Source organism: Carassius auratus, chromosome 6, assembly GCF_003368295.1.
Source record: "Carassius auratus strain Wakin chromosome 6, ASM336829v1, whole genome shotgun sequence".
Taxonomy (NCBI): domain Eukaryota; kingdom Metazoa; phylum Chordata; class Actinopteri; order Cypriniformes; family Cyprinidae; genus Carassius; species Carassius auratus.
In genome coordinates this window covers 528,635-546,555 of record NC_039248.1, presented here as the reverse complement: position 1 = coordinate 546,555, position 17,921 = coordinate 528,635, and positions in this window count along the sequence as shown.

Here is a 17,921-nt window from a genome sequence, read left to right as displayed (position 1 = left end):
TGCACACACACAAACACATACAAAAGCGCACGCACACACACACACACACACACACACACACACACACACACACACAGACACACACTGACACACACACACAAGTACACACATGTTTGTTTATGTGTAAAGTGTGTTCATCCCATAGGCGTAATGGTTTTTATTCTGTAGAAACTGTATATTCTATGGCCCTTCACCAACCCTACACCTAACCCTAACCCTCACAGGAAACTTTGTGCATTTTTACTTTCTCAAAAAAACTCATTCTGTATGATTTATAAGTGTTTTGAAAAATGGGGACATGGTTATGTCCTCATAAGTCACCCTCTCCTTGTAATACCTGTGTCATACCCATGTCATTATACAGAGTTGTGTCCTGATATGTCACAAAAACAAGAGCACACTGACACACACACACACATACAAGTACACACTGACACACACACACATACAAGTACACACTGAGACACACACACACACACACACACACACTGTTAAGACTAATCACATCACACTTCACTTTCATAATAGCATCATTTGGTCTTAAATAAATAGGAAATAAATTTTTTTTACTTAAATTTTCTTCATTTTGATTTGATTTTCTTTCTTTTTTGTCAAAAGTCTGACGTTATATTGTGTTTCACTCCCCTACAACCAACTACTTCATATTGATTCAGACATAAAATAACCTATACATTTTTTTTTAAATATGTACCTTTGAAAGAAACGTTATATAACTTTACTAGAAGGAAAGCAATTACTGTAATTGAAAAATGTAACTTTTTATAAGATTTCAACACCACATATTTATGACAATGTTTATATTTAAGAAAATATCAAAGTCAGTCTTCATCTCGAAAGTGTGATTTTGATATTATTATATTATGTCGTTTATTATATTTTTATTATTTTTTTACAATAAGTACGGAAGTTCTAAGCGGCCATGCATTATAATTTTTTTCCTTTTTGTTTTCTCGTTATAACGACTTAATTTTCTCGTTATCTCGACATAACGAAATTCGTTTTCTCGTTATAACGACTTATTTTTCTCGTTATCTCGACATAACGAAGTTTGACATGTTCAGTTGAGGCTTGAAAACAGACGTCTCCTCGTCAGATGCATCGTACATGATTGGATGTCATTTGTGTGCACTTAATCAATCGCTATTCCTTCCTCACATGTGTGTGTGTGTGTGATTGAGAGTGATTTGAATGTTAACTGGTGTGAGATGTGAAAGAGTCTCAGACATCAGCAGTCACGCGCCGCTGGAGTCTGACAGTCTGTGTTTGAGGAACACTTTACTCAATAAGAGGCAAATGGACTGAAACACTGCACACATGGATTCCTGCACACTGTCTAATCACGCGTTAGTCTCTTCACCCTAATGTCACACACACACACACACACACACACACACACACACACACACATTCTCACTATACTTTGAATAACATCACAGTTGAACACAGTATGCAATAGCTGTATGTAGTATGTAGACTTTTCATTTCCAGATTGATGAATAAACTGCAAGTATCATGTTTTTCACTCATAATTTAATCCAACATGTCAAATATTAAGACATTTTCCATGCAAAATTATATATAAAATATTAATTAATAATTTTCAGTTCCAATATTATATGCCTAGCATGCTTTATCATTTTCAATACCGACTGATTAAAGTTATTAATAACAAATTATACAACTACTATAAGTATATAGCCAACTTTACTCACAGAATGCAAACCCACATTTAACAGTATGTACTTTAGCAAGCTGCTTGATTGGTTGCAAAAAAAAAAAAAGCAATTTTATCATCCAGCTCTAATGATAAATGCAACAACATGGCAAAGATATTAAAACATTGAGAATATGATTTTCTGTAAAGCTGCTTTAAAACAATGAATACATTTGACTTGACTAGACAGACACCTGATGGCAGTGTCTCACACTTTTATCATAATGCATACTGTTTTTTACTGCACAGTTTGAGCTGTATTGCTGGTAACAGTGTTTGTTGAACTCAGTTGATTTGATGGGGTCAGGTGTTTTTCACAGATCAGTTCACCTGAGTGGTTTTCAGAAGAGCAAACATCTTCGATTGTTTAACCTTGAGCCTTTCTTCATGGCTTTGTTCATCTCGTTAGACATAATTACTAATGGACGAAGAATTACACATTCACAAGTTCAGTAAAAAGTGAGATGCACTAGAAATCCAGCTCATATTCAGAAGATACACATCTCCTCTCGAACAGCTGTTTCATGACTGTTTGTACAGTATGAGTTGTTTACAGCATTATTTTGTTGTAATGTCTACAGTCACATGCAACATACTTTATAAAAGTGCTTATTGCACAAATTACAGACTTAAAAAATATCAAATGTAATGTTTAATGACATATAATTGCATTTATTTTGTAACTGAATGAAAATGTATTGAATAATTAGCATATTCTGATTTCTGAAGATCATGTGACACTGAAGACAGGAGTAATGATGCTGAAAATACAGCGCTGCATCGCAGGAATAAATTACTATTGACAATATATTCACATATAAAACTGTTATTTTAAATTGCAATAATATTTCACATTAAGTGAGCAGAAGATCTTTATTAAAGATATTTTAGAGACGTATAAAATATCGATACTCATACATCATACTTTATGAAGTAGCCTATGCTACAAGCACATAGTCTATTGAATAGTTAAGCACAGTTATTTTCCACAAGGGTGTATTTGATTGCTTTTCTCTTGGTCTGCGGTGGGAAGAGTGACAGTAAACTTGACATTTCCGGTGTTTTATTTGCTGTAAATATATGACAGTTTTTTCTGCACAGAAAGTTTTGTGTGTGAAAGTCTAGCTCAGGTAGCAAGCCCATAAATAAAACATGACTCTTCTCTCTCTCTGTTATTTTGGCTGTGTGTAGCTCTCTCCGGTCGCAGGCGGCCTGTCATTGTCAATGTCCTCGTACCCAGTGAGCGGCTGTCAAACCGAACCAATCAAGAGCTCGCGCTCGTTCTTAGAGAGTATTCTCATTAGCCCCCCCACTGACCCAGAAATAAACATTCCATCATATTGGAGCTCCGCGAGTGACTGGCGTCCCGCTGCTGATTTGATCTGAGAGGGATTCATGCAAAGTTGAACTGCGTCCTTGAGTTCACTCACAACAACCTGACGACGCTCTGCCTCCAGGAGACGAGAATCCTGATTATTGATCGTGTTTGCTTAGGTCATCATCACTGGAATTATTGATGATCATAAATACATGCTTGAATAGTCCGATTTTTGACTATCAGCATAATGTCTGGTTCAGATTATTGTGGACAGGAGAACATCTGAATAATGACATTTCCAGCAACCAAATGCAGTTTGCTTTGTGTGCAACTGAAAGCAGGTTTATTAGAAACATATTACTGCACAATAGATGCTGCACTTTAGAAAACTAAAGACTTTTGATTCCATAAAGGAAATAATAAAAAGGTAATTGTGAGTCTTTTATCTTAAAATTCAGACTATTTTATCCCTCACAATGCTGATTTCTAAACACAGAATTCTGAACTTTTTTCTTTTTTTTCTTTTCTTTTTTTTCTACGTCACAGTTCTGAGTTTAAGTTTTGCAATTCTGGATTTTCTTTCCCTCTAAAATCTAAGTTTACATCATTAAATTCTGTATTGAACACTTCACATAACACCCGATGTACTTGCTATCATTAGAAGAATGGCATCTACGCTAATATTAGTCTGTTTCTCCAGTACATATCCAGACCAGATGGTGGATCAGCACCTAGAAAGGACCTCTACATCCCTGAAAGACAGCGGAGACCAGGACAACTAGAGCCCAGATACAGATCCCCTGTAAAGACCTTGTCTCAGAGGAGCACCAGGACAAGACCACAGGAAACAGATGATTCTTCTGCACAATCTGACTTTGCTGCAGCCTGGAATTGAACTACTGGTTTCGTCTGGTCAGAGGAGAACTAGCGCCCAACTGAGCCTGGTTTCTCCCAAGGTTTTTTTCTCCATTCTGTCACCGATGGAGTTTCGGTTCCTTGCCGCTGTCGCCTCTGGCTTGCTTAGTTGGGGTCACTTCATCTACAGCGATATCATTGACTTGATTGCAAATAAATGCACAGACACTATTTAAACTGAACAGAGATGACATCACTGAATTCAATGATGAACTGCCTTTTTCCTTTATTGACATACTATTTTCCTATTTAATGCTATTCAGTTGCTTTGTTACAATCTATATTGTTAAAAGCACTATATAAATAAAGGTGACTTGACTTGAATATTTTGTTTTTCACCATGAAAAAAAAAAAATAAAGTTAAATTTTTCTAAAATCCCCCCCCCCCCCCAGAAATTCTGAATTTACACCTTGCAATATCTTTATATAATGCTGACAAAAAAAAAAAAAATCAAATAATAATAATAATGCATAATTACAATATGAAAAAAGTCAGAATTCTAAGATAAAAAGTCACAATTACCTTTTTAATTTCTTTAAAAAAAAGTGCAATTCGGTATTTCTTTAAAAATACATTTCTATTGTGAAATGTAAACTCAGAATCACAATAAAAATAATTCAGAAAATTAGAGTTTATATCTTATAGTTTATATCTTTGACAGAGTTTATATCTTAGAATTGTGAGAAAAAACTATGAATTATAAGATAAAGTCGCAATTAACTTTCTTCCATTTCTTAATCCCCATGCAAAAAAATGTAATAAATAAATAAATAATAATAATAAACAATGAAATATTATGGAAATGTGTGCTGACTTTCTGATCAGAATTTCTATCTATCCAAAAAAAATTTACAAACATAAAAAATAAGTCAGAAAACAAAGAATAAAGTGCAGTTCTGCTCATAAATAACTGTATGTGTCTCAAAAAGTCTGAATATATTTCAGAGATTTAATGCCACTAACCTTGCAAGAATCTGGTGGCAAATTCTTCCTCTTTTATTCCTGTTTTCTCTCTCTCTCTTTTGGTCGTGACTGATAGGCAGCTCTGTCTGTTGGAGGAAGCAGCAATTTATTTAATGTGACCTTGCAAAATCTTTCAGTTAAACATTATATTTACTCTGGAGAGGTGTGATGCATTATTTATAGAAACGCTCTCATCTGGTCACCGGTGTGACGGAGGTGGACAGACCATTTGTAGGATGTCAGATGGAGTTTTTGAGTGGTCTGACAGATGATTATTAATCTGCTGGTTTTGCTCTGAATGAGTGAATCTCACCAAACCTGTCAAGAACATGACTGGCTCATATTTCACCGGAAAATAAAGATGAAACCCATTTCTATGACCAATTAATATATAGTTTACATTTTAAAATATCTATACACATGGCAGAATGTGTTATAGCCTATCTTTAATATCATAACATTTTAAGCTAATATGCAAAAATATGTATTTATTTTTTAAGCTTGAGCTGAAATATAACCTAGATTTTATTTTTTATTTTTTTGACTGTTGTGGTTATGCACTTTGTCTGGAAAAGAGCTGCATGGAGAATCTTTTAGAATAAATAACAACATATGGGTTTGGAATGATTTGAAAGTGGGTAGATAATGACAGAATTAAAATTTTGGCTGCATTATCTATTTAAAGGCCTGTGTGTCGTTCCTGAGTCTAACACTAGGAGGCGCTGTTGAACTCTGTGAGCTCTGTATGACACAAACATTTCATATAAAGACTTTTTCTATACTAGACAAATCTTTGTATAATTAAACATTCAAAAGCACAGTTAAAAATGTGTGAACTCTGACAATCTTATGTCATTAATAAATACTAAAGTTGTTCTTTTTATTTAGCATCAGGCAATATTTTATTTTAGAAAAGCAATAAACCTTGACTCCACAGGTAGCAAACTGCATGTTTGTTATAGGATGATTATTTTATTTATTTATTTAAATTAGATTGATTAAACGTTTTAATGTGACATTTATTATATGCAATAATAATAATAATCAAAATGTTGTTTATGGTTGTCAGTGATTTCTCTTTATATAAATGTTTCATGAAAGACTTGTTGTGTGCATGTAATTTATTCTGCATATTCCATGTTTCAGAAGTCTGTTTTCTGTTTTATTCTTTTCCGATTTCAAATACGAGCAGTGTTTTTATGAATCAATTCCTATTTATCCACTAAAAGCTAAATCCTTTGGTCTAAAACCCAAAATATTGCTTTATAGAGTTTGCATAAAGCAGAAAATGAAATGATCTTTTAAAGGAAGAGAGACAAACAGGCAACGCAGCTGTGATAAGTCAATGGTTATTCTGTCTCAGAGTAAGAAAAGCGGAACAATAAAGACAAACAGTTCTTTATATTGTCTGATAAAGGGACGGTTTAGAGGAAATGTGCTTTGTAAAAGTTTCTCAACTAATTAAAGTGTCTCAATAAATTCAAGAGAAAAGCTAGTGTGTGAAACTTCCAGAATGAGACCCGTATTTAAAGAGAGAGAGAGAGAGAGATGAAGTGAATTCAGTCTTTTGCAGTTAACTTTCACTTTGCTCAAAGTGCTATGCCTTCATTTTACACATCAATCCTGTCTTTTCACTGCTCTGTTTCAATTAGCACCTGTGATTTCATAGTTTAAATAAAGCACATTACGTCAGCATTACCTGGTAATCAGTTTGCATGAATAAATTCATCTTTAATCAAACTACAGATTCTGATCAAGACTGAAATGAGCAAATGATTGTCTGTGGCCCACGGCTCACCATTTCGTTGATCTTTAGTTTTAAAACATCACTAGATTTTACAAAGTTTGCCTAATCATTAATGCTCATTTTCTCAATATACTGTGCAAATAAATATCTACTGACTGTAAAATCAGTCACATCACCATGAGCTTTTTCTTTATCTCCCAGAATGCACCATTTCTGTCAACAATCTGCTGCATTTTAGAATTAGCAGTTTTTAAACAATCTCTCCTTTAAACTTCAAAGACATTAAAACGATTATTAAGCTGTTATTATTCAGGTTGCTAGATTGAGAGTTTAATTCACTCTAAAGTAATAAAACAAAGATGACTGGAGTACATTTTACAAGTAAACAGCTGTTCTAATTCAAAATATTATGTATTACTTGCCATTTCTTTCTCATTTCAGAGTAAAAATGGTTTCGACACTAGATTTTTAGTATGTTTCAGACATGACCAATACAATGAAAACAAGAAGGCAGTTCAAATAAATGTATATTTTTGGACGTGATATCTTGTTAGAAACATCTCATACTTCTCACATCCAGAACAGAACAAACTCATTCGGAAAGCTTATGACATCCAAATCTATATTTGCACTTTCATAACAGGATTATCTACACGTATGAACATGCCTCAGTGTCACACACATGTAGATAAAACACACACATTCATCTCATTCAACACTTCAGATTACATTTGATGGATTCTCTTCTTCAGTGCATGTGTGCCTTTAATTATTCTAATACGCTACTTCTTGTGCTCCCTGCTGAGCCCATTGCATATATTTAATTCTGGAAAACACAAATATAGAGGATCTCACCCGACTTCACACAAAAAGCTCATCTTAATCAACCAGCCTCCAAGAGAGAAGAACACAGACATGTCTTTTCATAGCATTACTGTAGGCGGATTTGGAAAAGCAACATGCATGATGAACATTGCTGGTGTTACACTGATTGCTTTGCTCACTCAGTCTTCAGCTCTTTTGATCTGTTCATCCATACATCCATCTGTGTGAGTGTGTGTGTGTGTGTTTGAGTTCTTACAGGCCTTTTAAAGCTTGTTAGCTATGGCGTAGCGTTAATTGGTTTAACCTCACTGTAATGCAGCAGAAGCATCAGAGCACAACAGTGAAACACCCACCTTTACAACACATTCATTCTCTCGAAGTTTTGATCTACTATTTAAAGCAAACCATTTGTTTTTTTTAAGGAAAGTAACACTTTCATGCACACTAAAATGGATCAAAGTGAGGATAAAAATATTTATAATGTTACAAAAGATTTATTTTTGAACTTTCTAATAAAATGCCTAACGGTTTCCACAAAAATATTGTGCAGCACAAATGTTTTTTTTTTTTTGTTTGTTTTTTTTTACTTTGATAACAATCAGAAATGTTTATTGAGCATATTATTCTGATTTCTAAAGATCACGTGACTCTGAAGACTGGAGTAATGATGCTGAAAATACAGCTGCACATCACAGAAATAAATTACAGTTTACAATCTTTTCACATAGAAAACATCTGTTTAAAATTGTAATATATTTCACAATATTACTGTTTATACTGTATAATTCACCCATGGGAGTGGGCACTTTCTAATATCTTTTTTTCATTACCACAATAACAGTAATTTGTCTAATTGGTGAATCTCTCTCTGGGTTTTTGGTCAGTGTGGTTCTTCACTGGGAATTCTGCTAATAAACAAGATTCAGTTTGTGGATATTTATCATCAGTAAATAACCTCGGCGCTCATGGTGAGTCTGTCTTGAGATGTTTACACATTGCTGCAAAAAATCTATTTCTGTATGAAGAATATGAAAGGGCCATTCTTAAGTTTGCAAACGACTGCTGCACTCCATTTTAGTGCTGAGAGAGAAGAAATTAAATGCAAACGACTGTACTTCCCTCGTCTGTTTACAGTCTGAATTTATACCACCACATTTTCAAACAAATTGAGCCAGTTAACTTGCCGTTTCATTTACTCAGATCTGAAAAAAAGCAATGTTTGACGGCATGAGGAAGAATATTTCAAGCACTAGAAATAGAGTGGTATACAAAGATCTAAATGGGGACATTCCATAGACTTACAATATTTTCTTTACACCTTATTATAAACACTGTACTGTGACCTAATCCTAACCCACACTCAGAAAACATTCAGGATTTATTTTTTTAATGATTGCTTTTATCCAAAGCCACTTGCATTGCATTCAAGGTATGCAAATCATGCATTTTACTAGTGGCATTATCTACTCTTTGAGCTACAAAAATGTGCTTTTTTATGTGCCTAAACTATGATTTTTTTTTTAGGTTTAGCTCACTTCTAAGTACATTTTTATCCCTAAAATATGTCTAGGTAGGTAGTAACACATCAAGTTACTGCCACTGAGCTGCCTGATGGGGATTGACAGGGACTTTAAACATCAGATTGATCAAAAACAGCTTTACAAACACACTTTAATATTGAAACCAAGATATAATTCAAAATTCTGCACATTTGCCTACAGAAAAGAAATAAGAGAATGAAAGGAGAAACTATGGAGAAAACTAGAAAATGAGGTTTGTTCTGAGAAGCGTCTCTGGACCAACACCAATCTCACTCCAACACGATCTGTTTGATGTCCAATTAGCCGCACCGAGTCTCATTCACAGCTATTATCATCCAGAAGAGCGTCACTCGCCTGCCTACACACAGACTGGCAGAGTAAATGGAGTCTGAATTAAAGATGAAGCGGGGGTTAGTTTATATGTATTGTGTGGCGACTGTATAATTGTTATATTATATCGGTGGGCTGATAATCTGAATTGCTCTTGGCAGCGTGCTGATATGATTCTTACACAGAAGTAGCTGCATATTTGAACACTGTCAGCGGTTGAAAAGCTCTAATCAGGTCTGTCGGAGGAACCTCTGGACTATAAAACATCACTCAAGAGCCTCTTATCACACACTCAAGTACCTTTCGCCACGAGTTTCTTTTTAATAGCCATTTGAGTTTTTCCTTTCTTGCTTGCTTATACTAGGAATAGTAGCAAATAAAAAGCTATATTTGAAAGTACAGTAGCACTGCTATGTTTACAGTTTTGTTTGACTATATCAGTGATATACGTTTAGCTATTGCCAAAAAAAAAAATAAAATTAAATAAAATTAAATTTGTTGAGCGCATCTCCAGGTCTGTTCTCCCCTCTCTGCAGGACATCCATCTGAAACGCTGCAAAAGCAGAGCTGTTTAAATCATCAAGGACTCCATCCACCCCAGTAACTGTCTTTTCACTTTGCTGCCATCTGGTAAGCGCTACCGTAGCCTGATGGCAAAAACCGAGAGACTCAGGAGGAGTTTCTTCCCCCAGGCCATCAGGCTCCTAAACTCAAAACCAGCCTCTTAACATCTTCATGTCTCCACTTAATGTTCACTTTATCAGTAAGATATTCATCATTCACTACCCCTCACTGACACACTGACAGTATCAACCTGTTTGCACATTTGCCTCTTGTACATTCCTTTGTCTCTTAATATTTAAGACTAGTTTACTTTCGTGCACATAATTTTGCGTTCTATATTTAATTCTACAATATACATATTTTTAATATTTTATTCTTATATTTTAATTGTTTACTTTTATTTCATTCTTACATAGCTATATTTATGTATATTTTCATCTGTGTTGTATTCTTTAATAATTGCACTGTACATGGAGCGGAGCTGACTCACATTTCACTGCTGGTTATTTATGATCCATATATAATTGTGTATGTGACGAATAAAAAACTTGAATTTTAAATTATATATATATATATATATATATATATATATATATATATATATATATATATATAAAAAAATAATCCAGATTATATGGGAAAGCTTGCAACTAAAGTGCTAATGTTTAAAATGGAGTACTAACTTATTTCTCATTGACTACAGTTTAGAGTTCAAACTACTGTATATACAGTCAAGAAAAAAAAGTTTGAAACAACTGTACACATTTTACATTAATTCAAAAATGAGCTCAACATTTAACTATGCTTTTGTGGAAACTTTTATCCAAAGCGGCTTACAATGCATTCAAATATTTATTTTATTTGCTTATCTATTATCTGAGAAATTAAACTTTTGTGTTGTAGTGCAATGGTCTATTTATCCATTTAAAATGTTATGTTTTATGAATCCAATAAGAAATAAGAACACAGAATTAAAGAATCCTTTTTAAAATTTAAAGCGAGGCAAAAGACAGGAAGGGCAGGCAGGAGAGCTGCATTGGAGGCACTGAAGTGTGTCACAGAAGTTTCTGTGTGTAGGGGGACACAGATTCCTCGACGCTTCAGAGCTGCTGCATATTTGATGCTTCACTCAAGCTCATTCTCAGAGTCACGCTTGTTATTTCCACACCAGAGCCAGCAAAACCTCAAAGAGATCTGAATCCATTGAGGAGTCACTGGGTGACAGTTTGCAGTCGCGTTTCCCTTGAATCACCAGCACAGACTAAGACAAAAACAGTGAATGCTGGAGGTTTTCTGAGGAGATGTGTTGCTTCAGCGGTTTCACTCAAACGGAAGAAACAGAAATAGCATTTTTCTATTTCTACTGGCATCATCACATCATATCAAATCATCTGCTGTTTTTTTACATAGAGTTTGCAGTAGTTTCTGTCTGACAGACTTGAGAGAGAATAAATAATGATCATCTATATTGGATGTAGCATTTAAATAGATACAGTCAATATGCAGAAGAGCAGCATGGCATCACAATGCACAGTGTAAAACCTGGATTACTTGTGTGCAACATCGACTCTCTGAGCTTTGGATTCAGTAAGAAGTAAAAAAAAATACTTCCATACATATCAAGGGTGGGTGATATAATTTAAAACATTATGTTTTAATGTTCTGAGCCTTTCAACAATACATATTAAATACACAACATTTATAAAAAGTCACCCTTTTTTGTGAACAATGCAAGAAAAAAAATCTATTTTAAATTAGCCATGGCATGTATTCCCCATGCATAAACAAGAATATTTAATAATATTTAGAATATTTAAATAATAATATATAGGAAATGGCACACAAAGATGTCGATGTTTAAGTGATTTTTGAACTGAAACAGACATTGTTATAGGGTGGTGGTGTACACACAGCCAACACACATTTCAGTTCTAAAAACTTAAATGATAGATTGTAAAAGAAATGGACACAGCGACCCCATTGGATTTAACGGAGACAAGTGAAGTGAATTAGAAGCGCGCATGTCCTGGGGGTCTAGCATACTGCGCAGACTCAAAATGAGCTTGATGACATAGATGTGACGTGAGCAACCTGTCTGACAATTTTAAGTGTGAATGGGAGCAGATTTTGGAAGCATAGGCTTCTCCCTTGACTTACGCCTCCATGTCCCCCTGATAGCCTCATAGACAGATGAATTTTTCATTTTTCTTTAGAAATAATTAATAGACAAATGGAGTCTTTAAACGCCTCAGATGTGAAGTTATTCGCTGTCAAAGTGACGCCAAAATGAATGGGAGTCAATGGAATGCTAACAGCAGGTGGCGGTCCGCTAACCAATAGCGGTGCCCAGGGAAGCTTCAATAAAACATGAAACTCTGCCCCCCTGTTAAAAGTGCATGTCACATCCGATGACCCCTTTAAAGCTTTCAGTTTGATTTACAGTGTTGCAATACTTAGCAATTTAAACAGTAAAGAACAGCCAAAAATTTCAGAGAGAGAGAGAGAGAGAGAGAGAAGAGGTCATTAACATGTTGGCCACACAGAATAGGTGAAAATGTCTTTCACCCAAGTGTTGGGTCAACAGCTGCTCTCAGCTTCTTGTTTGTGTGGCGTCACACAGACCCAGGCCCCTCCCACGATAGTTTGATTGACAGTAGTGTTTCGGCACAGACTGGACTTGTGTCTTACCCTAGACCTGCCCTGAGTGAGTGGTCATCAGTCTGCTATTATTTTGATGCCGGATCAGATGTAGACAAGAATGACTCTTAAGTGATGGAAGTGTTCTGGTGTTGGATGTAATAATGAACATAGCAGTCGTCATTTACCCCCAACATCTGAGCCACTGAAGATGCAGTGGATTACATTTGTTTCTGAAGGGAATGCATCTGCGACCTACATAAATGCGTCTATCTTTGTGTGAATCATTCATGATCCAGCCTTACCTCCGGGAGAAGTGAGTATTTTTAAGGTTTTTAAATGAATCTTTGAAAATCGCCTTCCCTAATAACAGGGAAGTTTCACAATGAATGCGGCTAAAGTCTCTGAGTGGCTCAGAGGAGAGGGGCGGGGTCAGCAGAGCTCATTAGCATTTAAAGTGACATGCAGTAAAACAGCTTGCTGTAGACAGGGTAAAAACAGTGTTGTTTTACACTGCCATTGAGAAATTTGAACCAAACCATGTTACAGACTTTTCATTAAGACACTAAAGAATCATATCAACTTGTGGAAAATAGGCATCAGACCACCCCTTTAAAATGTTGAAAATTTGTTTGAATTGGCCTTCAGAGATTCGGAAGGAAAATGTGTCTATCATGTTTCTCATGGTTTTAATTATCAACATATCCATAACAGTAACAGTGAGAGAGTGAGAGTATATCATGAGAGGAATATGCAAATGGGAATTTGACTGCAGCCCTTGGGCTCCATGGCAACGGAAGTTTCTAATTCAGTTTCCCTTTGTTGTGCATCTGGCTGAATAGAACTTGGAAATATGGTTCTGAAAAGAGCCGTGACAACAAAAGGAAATTAATTTTAATAAAGCCCAACCTTTCTTTGAAAAAGCCCATTGAGACAGACACAACCTGACTCTCAGTGGTCTGATGCACTAATGGTGCATTATCTTCAAAGAGAGCAGCAGGTTGTTTAAGCCACATTCAAACTCCATGACGCTGGAATGAAAGGGGAACTGGATTTCTGTGGCTTTTGTTTCTGTAATGGAGACCCACATGTGGGGCACACACGGAGATAAATGAACATGCAATAACAGAAAACCCTCAAAAGAAACAGAGCCAGAGAACAAAGGAAGACGATTTACCACATCTCACAATAGTGAGGCTTATTGGGCTTAATATATGGTAACCTCTGTTCTGTTTTGCGCAGTGATTTTGTCCTCCTGGTGAACCCTTCATTATATGTGATGGTTGTGCAGATATATGTGAGACCAGATATAATGTAACTTTTTTTTTAATTTAGCAAATTTCATTTTGTTGTTAATTTTTTTAAAAATCATTTCTGTAAAGACACAAATCTGAAACAATTTCAAGGATCAATTATAGCGGGTTCATTTAATACAGTAGTGGGTTATATTGCTGAACTACATGGGGTAAGTTGACACAGTCTGCCATTAAAAAGCCTGTTATAGACTATACATCAACATGTAAGCACTTACTGTGATTTTTATGACAATTATGAAAGTCAAAACAATTAATTAAGCAGTAAAAAGGTAACAAATAATTACTTTAAAATTATAAAATAATAACAATATAAAAATGACTAACAAATATATTTTTTAAATATATATTTTTATAATTTTAAAATATTTTAATGGTTGTGACAACTTGCCCAACCTGAAGTTTAAGAAAAATTATCCTGTTCTGATGACATGGTGTTGCCCAAATATCAAAATGTATGTACATATTCGACATTTAGTAGTCAAAATTCACCAAAATTATACTATGACAATTATGAACTCCTGTGCTCGGCTGCATAAAGCAGCTTAGGTTTATGAGACTTCTAACCAACAAAAATATATAAATAAAAAAACATGCATTTCAAGCAGCTCATCTACTGTAGCATCAGCAGTACGTCTTTCACTAATGAGCACAATCAACCTCGGCCTACAGTCACTGACCACTGTCACTCTCACCTTGGGGGGAAAGGTGATAGTATTTTGCTGAAAACGCACCTGCATGCATAAGTTATCAATGTTTTGGGCAGTGTTTCCTGGAGATTTACCTACCTGCAGAGTTCAGTTCCAACCCTGCTTCAGCGCAGCTGCCTGTAATTATTAAGTGCTCCTGAAGATCTTAATTAGCTTGTTAAGCCATGTTTGATCAGGTTTGGAGCTTTGCAGGAAGGTAGATCTCCAGGAACAGGGTTGGGCTTCACTTGTGTAGGGCTCTATGAAAAATCTTTTAACCAAAAACCTACACTTTTCCTGCGCCAATTCAGAAATGGTTGCTTTTAAATCAAATCTCAAGATCATCATGAAATGTCTGAAAAATTTCTATGGTCATTTATTTTTCTTTCCATATGATTCCTGTTAAATTCATGTGTAAATGCAGTGCTGCTTTCTTTACAGCAATAACCAAGGAAATATTATATTGCTGATATTTCATAAGTGCCACCAACTCTCAGAGAGTTCATTTGCAGTTTTCAGATGATCGTGTTACATGTGTTAGTATCTGGTGGTTCTTTTTTTCTTCTTCACTTGTGTTTCCTTTTTGGAAATTCTGTGCAGAAGATGTGTACTAGTGCCCTCTACTGTATAATAATCAAAACAGATTCTAGTATAGCTATTATAGGAGTATAGCTCAAACATATTTAGACTTTTTTGTAAGTATAAGTCAAGTATACTCATTTTAAGTAGATTTCTGAGAAGTACATAAAAAAGTAAGCTAAAAGCATACTTTCCTATTTTTAGTTTAAAAGTATACTTATAACACACTTGAATAAACTTCTTTTTTGACTCTCATCCAGTCCATCAAAAATAAACGTGAGCTCATAACTATATATGTGATTTATCTTCAATGTTTCCAGGCCCTGCAATTCAGGATTAAATCTTTTTATAATTTAATGCAGACTGATATCTCTGTCTTTGATGCAGTTCATCTTTCGTAATGGAAGTAGGAACACAAAGTCAATATCCTGATTGGCTTTTCCTTTTGTCCAGTCCAGAATGAACTTGAGCACTGAAATGGTTTTTCCAATGCCAGCGATGCCTTTGGTGAGCACAATCTTTTTCTTTTTTTTGATCAGACTAAATAAATCCTTGCATTTGATTGGCCTGTCCTGTGATTTACAGGGTTTAAAGGCATGACCAATCTTCAGAATCTGTATACATTTAAAAATACATTGAAATACGTATAAAAACACAAAGGTGGGAACAAACAACGTTAGAAAATGAATCACATTGGCACGATTATCAAAATCAGCTGTTGCAGACATACTATTGCAGATGGTATTTAAATTCATAGTACTGAAAGCAATTCTATTCTGTATCCAATTGACCCTACTTTAAAGATGTGTTTAAGGTTAATCCACCTTGTTTTCTTGTGTTTTTCAGCAGCTTCTAATGAATTCAGCACTGTGAAGAGAAAGGAGACCAGCAAATGATTTCTGAAGGATCATGTGACACTGAAGACTGGATTAATGATGCTGAAAATTCAGATGTGAACATTTTTTATAATATCTGATAATATTATATGTATTCTTATTTAGATAAATGCAGCCTTGAAAATAAGAATATACTTTCAATTTCTTTCGCATTTAAATGAATCTGCTGCCTTCTACTGTTTTTATGCTTTATTACCTTCCGTGTACTTGTTCTCTAATTCTAAAGCCATCTGGTTCTGGTTTATCCTCCTCAAGATGTTTAGTGTAATCTTCCCAGTCCATAACTCTCCAGCATCAAATTCACTGTCAGTAACATCAGCATTCTCCAGTTTCCAGCTCCAATGCGCCCATTTTGATGTAAAAGACTCCTAAATCTCCTCAGTTTTTCTTGTTTCAGGTCATCTAGAAAATTATAAAGCAGCTCTGATACAGATGCCATCGCCTTTCATAGACTATTGGACCAAAAGAAAAGGAAATAAAGAGTTGGATTGGTCTTAAAGATTCATCTGAATGCTTGTCTCATCAGACTTAAAGCTTTATGATCCTGTCATTTTATAAGGCTATTGGATCACAGTTCATGATTACACTTGTGTAGTAGTTTCCCATTTAGTCCTAGCCTTCTTGGAAAACTTAGCTTAATCATTTCAGACCAGACTAGAATAAAAAGAAAAAAAAAATGTCACATTGAAATTACTAAGGGCCAGTTTTACTAAACACCAAAGGGCATGGAAAATTCAAGCTAAATAAGATAACAAATGGGCATGAGAAGTTGTCATGGGAACACACAAAAGTAACTATTGGAACAAACAAGAAGACTTAAAAAGTGGGAACTAGACACAGGGAGTAAAGACAGAAACACTGGGGCTGAGAAACACTTCAGTATAGTTATATATGCATAGTTCTGTCAGGGGTCTAGGAAGGAGGACCCAATTGCAGTGAGAAATAACAAGGTTTTGACAAGACAGACTGATACCAGATGTAGTGAAGTGCACAACAGATACCACAACAGGAACACAATAAACAGAACAGCTAGGGAAGGCCACTGGGAAGGCTTCAGGAAAAAACTGGCAGAATACTTGAGCAACAGAGGGGGCAGCAAGACCAGGCTGATAGAGCAGAGCTCAGAAACTTGGTGACCACTGACTCTGGAGACAGACCAGATGCCAGGCTGATAGAACCAGGGCAGGACACACGGGGACAGGTCAGGAACTCTAAAGAGTACGATCTTAAGAGAACGATCAAACAAAACCAAGAATCAAGACTAGAAAAACTAAAATATTACAAATGAAAGCAAAGGGCAAGAACAAACAAATTACTAAAACAAGGAGCAAGACAAGAACAAAGAATCACAAGGAATAGACAAAACAAAGGCACAAGACCAACCAGACAGGGAGACACAGACACGTATTCAGCCACCTCCACAGACAGAGGGGGTGAGAATGACCCCGGACCAGCAAACACAAAAGGGTAAGGTGCACTATAAATAGCGAGGAAAAAACATGAGGGACAGGTGAGCACAATTAGACCAACTAAGGTAACAAGAGGTGTGGTAAAGAGGAAACAAAGGAGGAGGGGCTAAGGGAGCACATGGCCGAGAAAATAACTAACAAGGCCATGTGCTGACACTAGACACAATAAACAAACATAAACAAACAAATAAAACAGTGACAGTGCAAAACCCTGACAAATTCAACTTCAAGTCCACAGTGAAACACAAGAAAATGAATGGGAATTGTGACACCACATTTTATGAGGACATGTTTTTATACTGTACAAACTAGTGTTGTCAAAAGACCCGGCACTTCGGTATCAAGTCAGAACTAAAACAAATGAAGACATTATGGTACCAGGTTTTTTTTTCACTATTC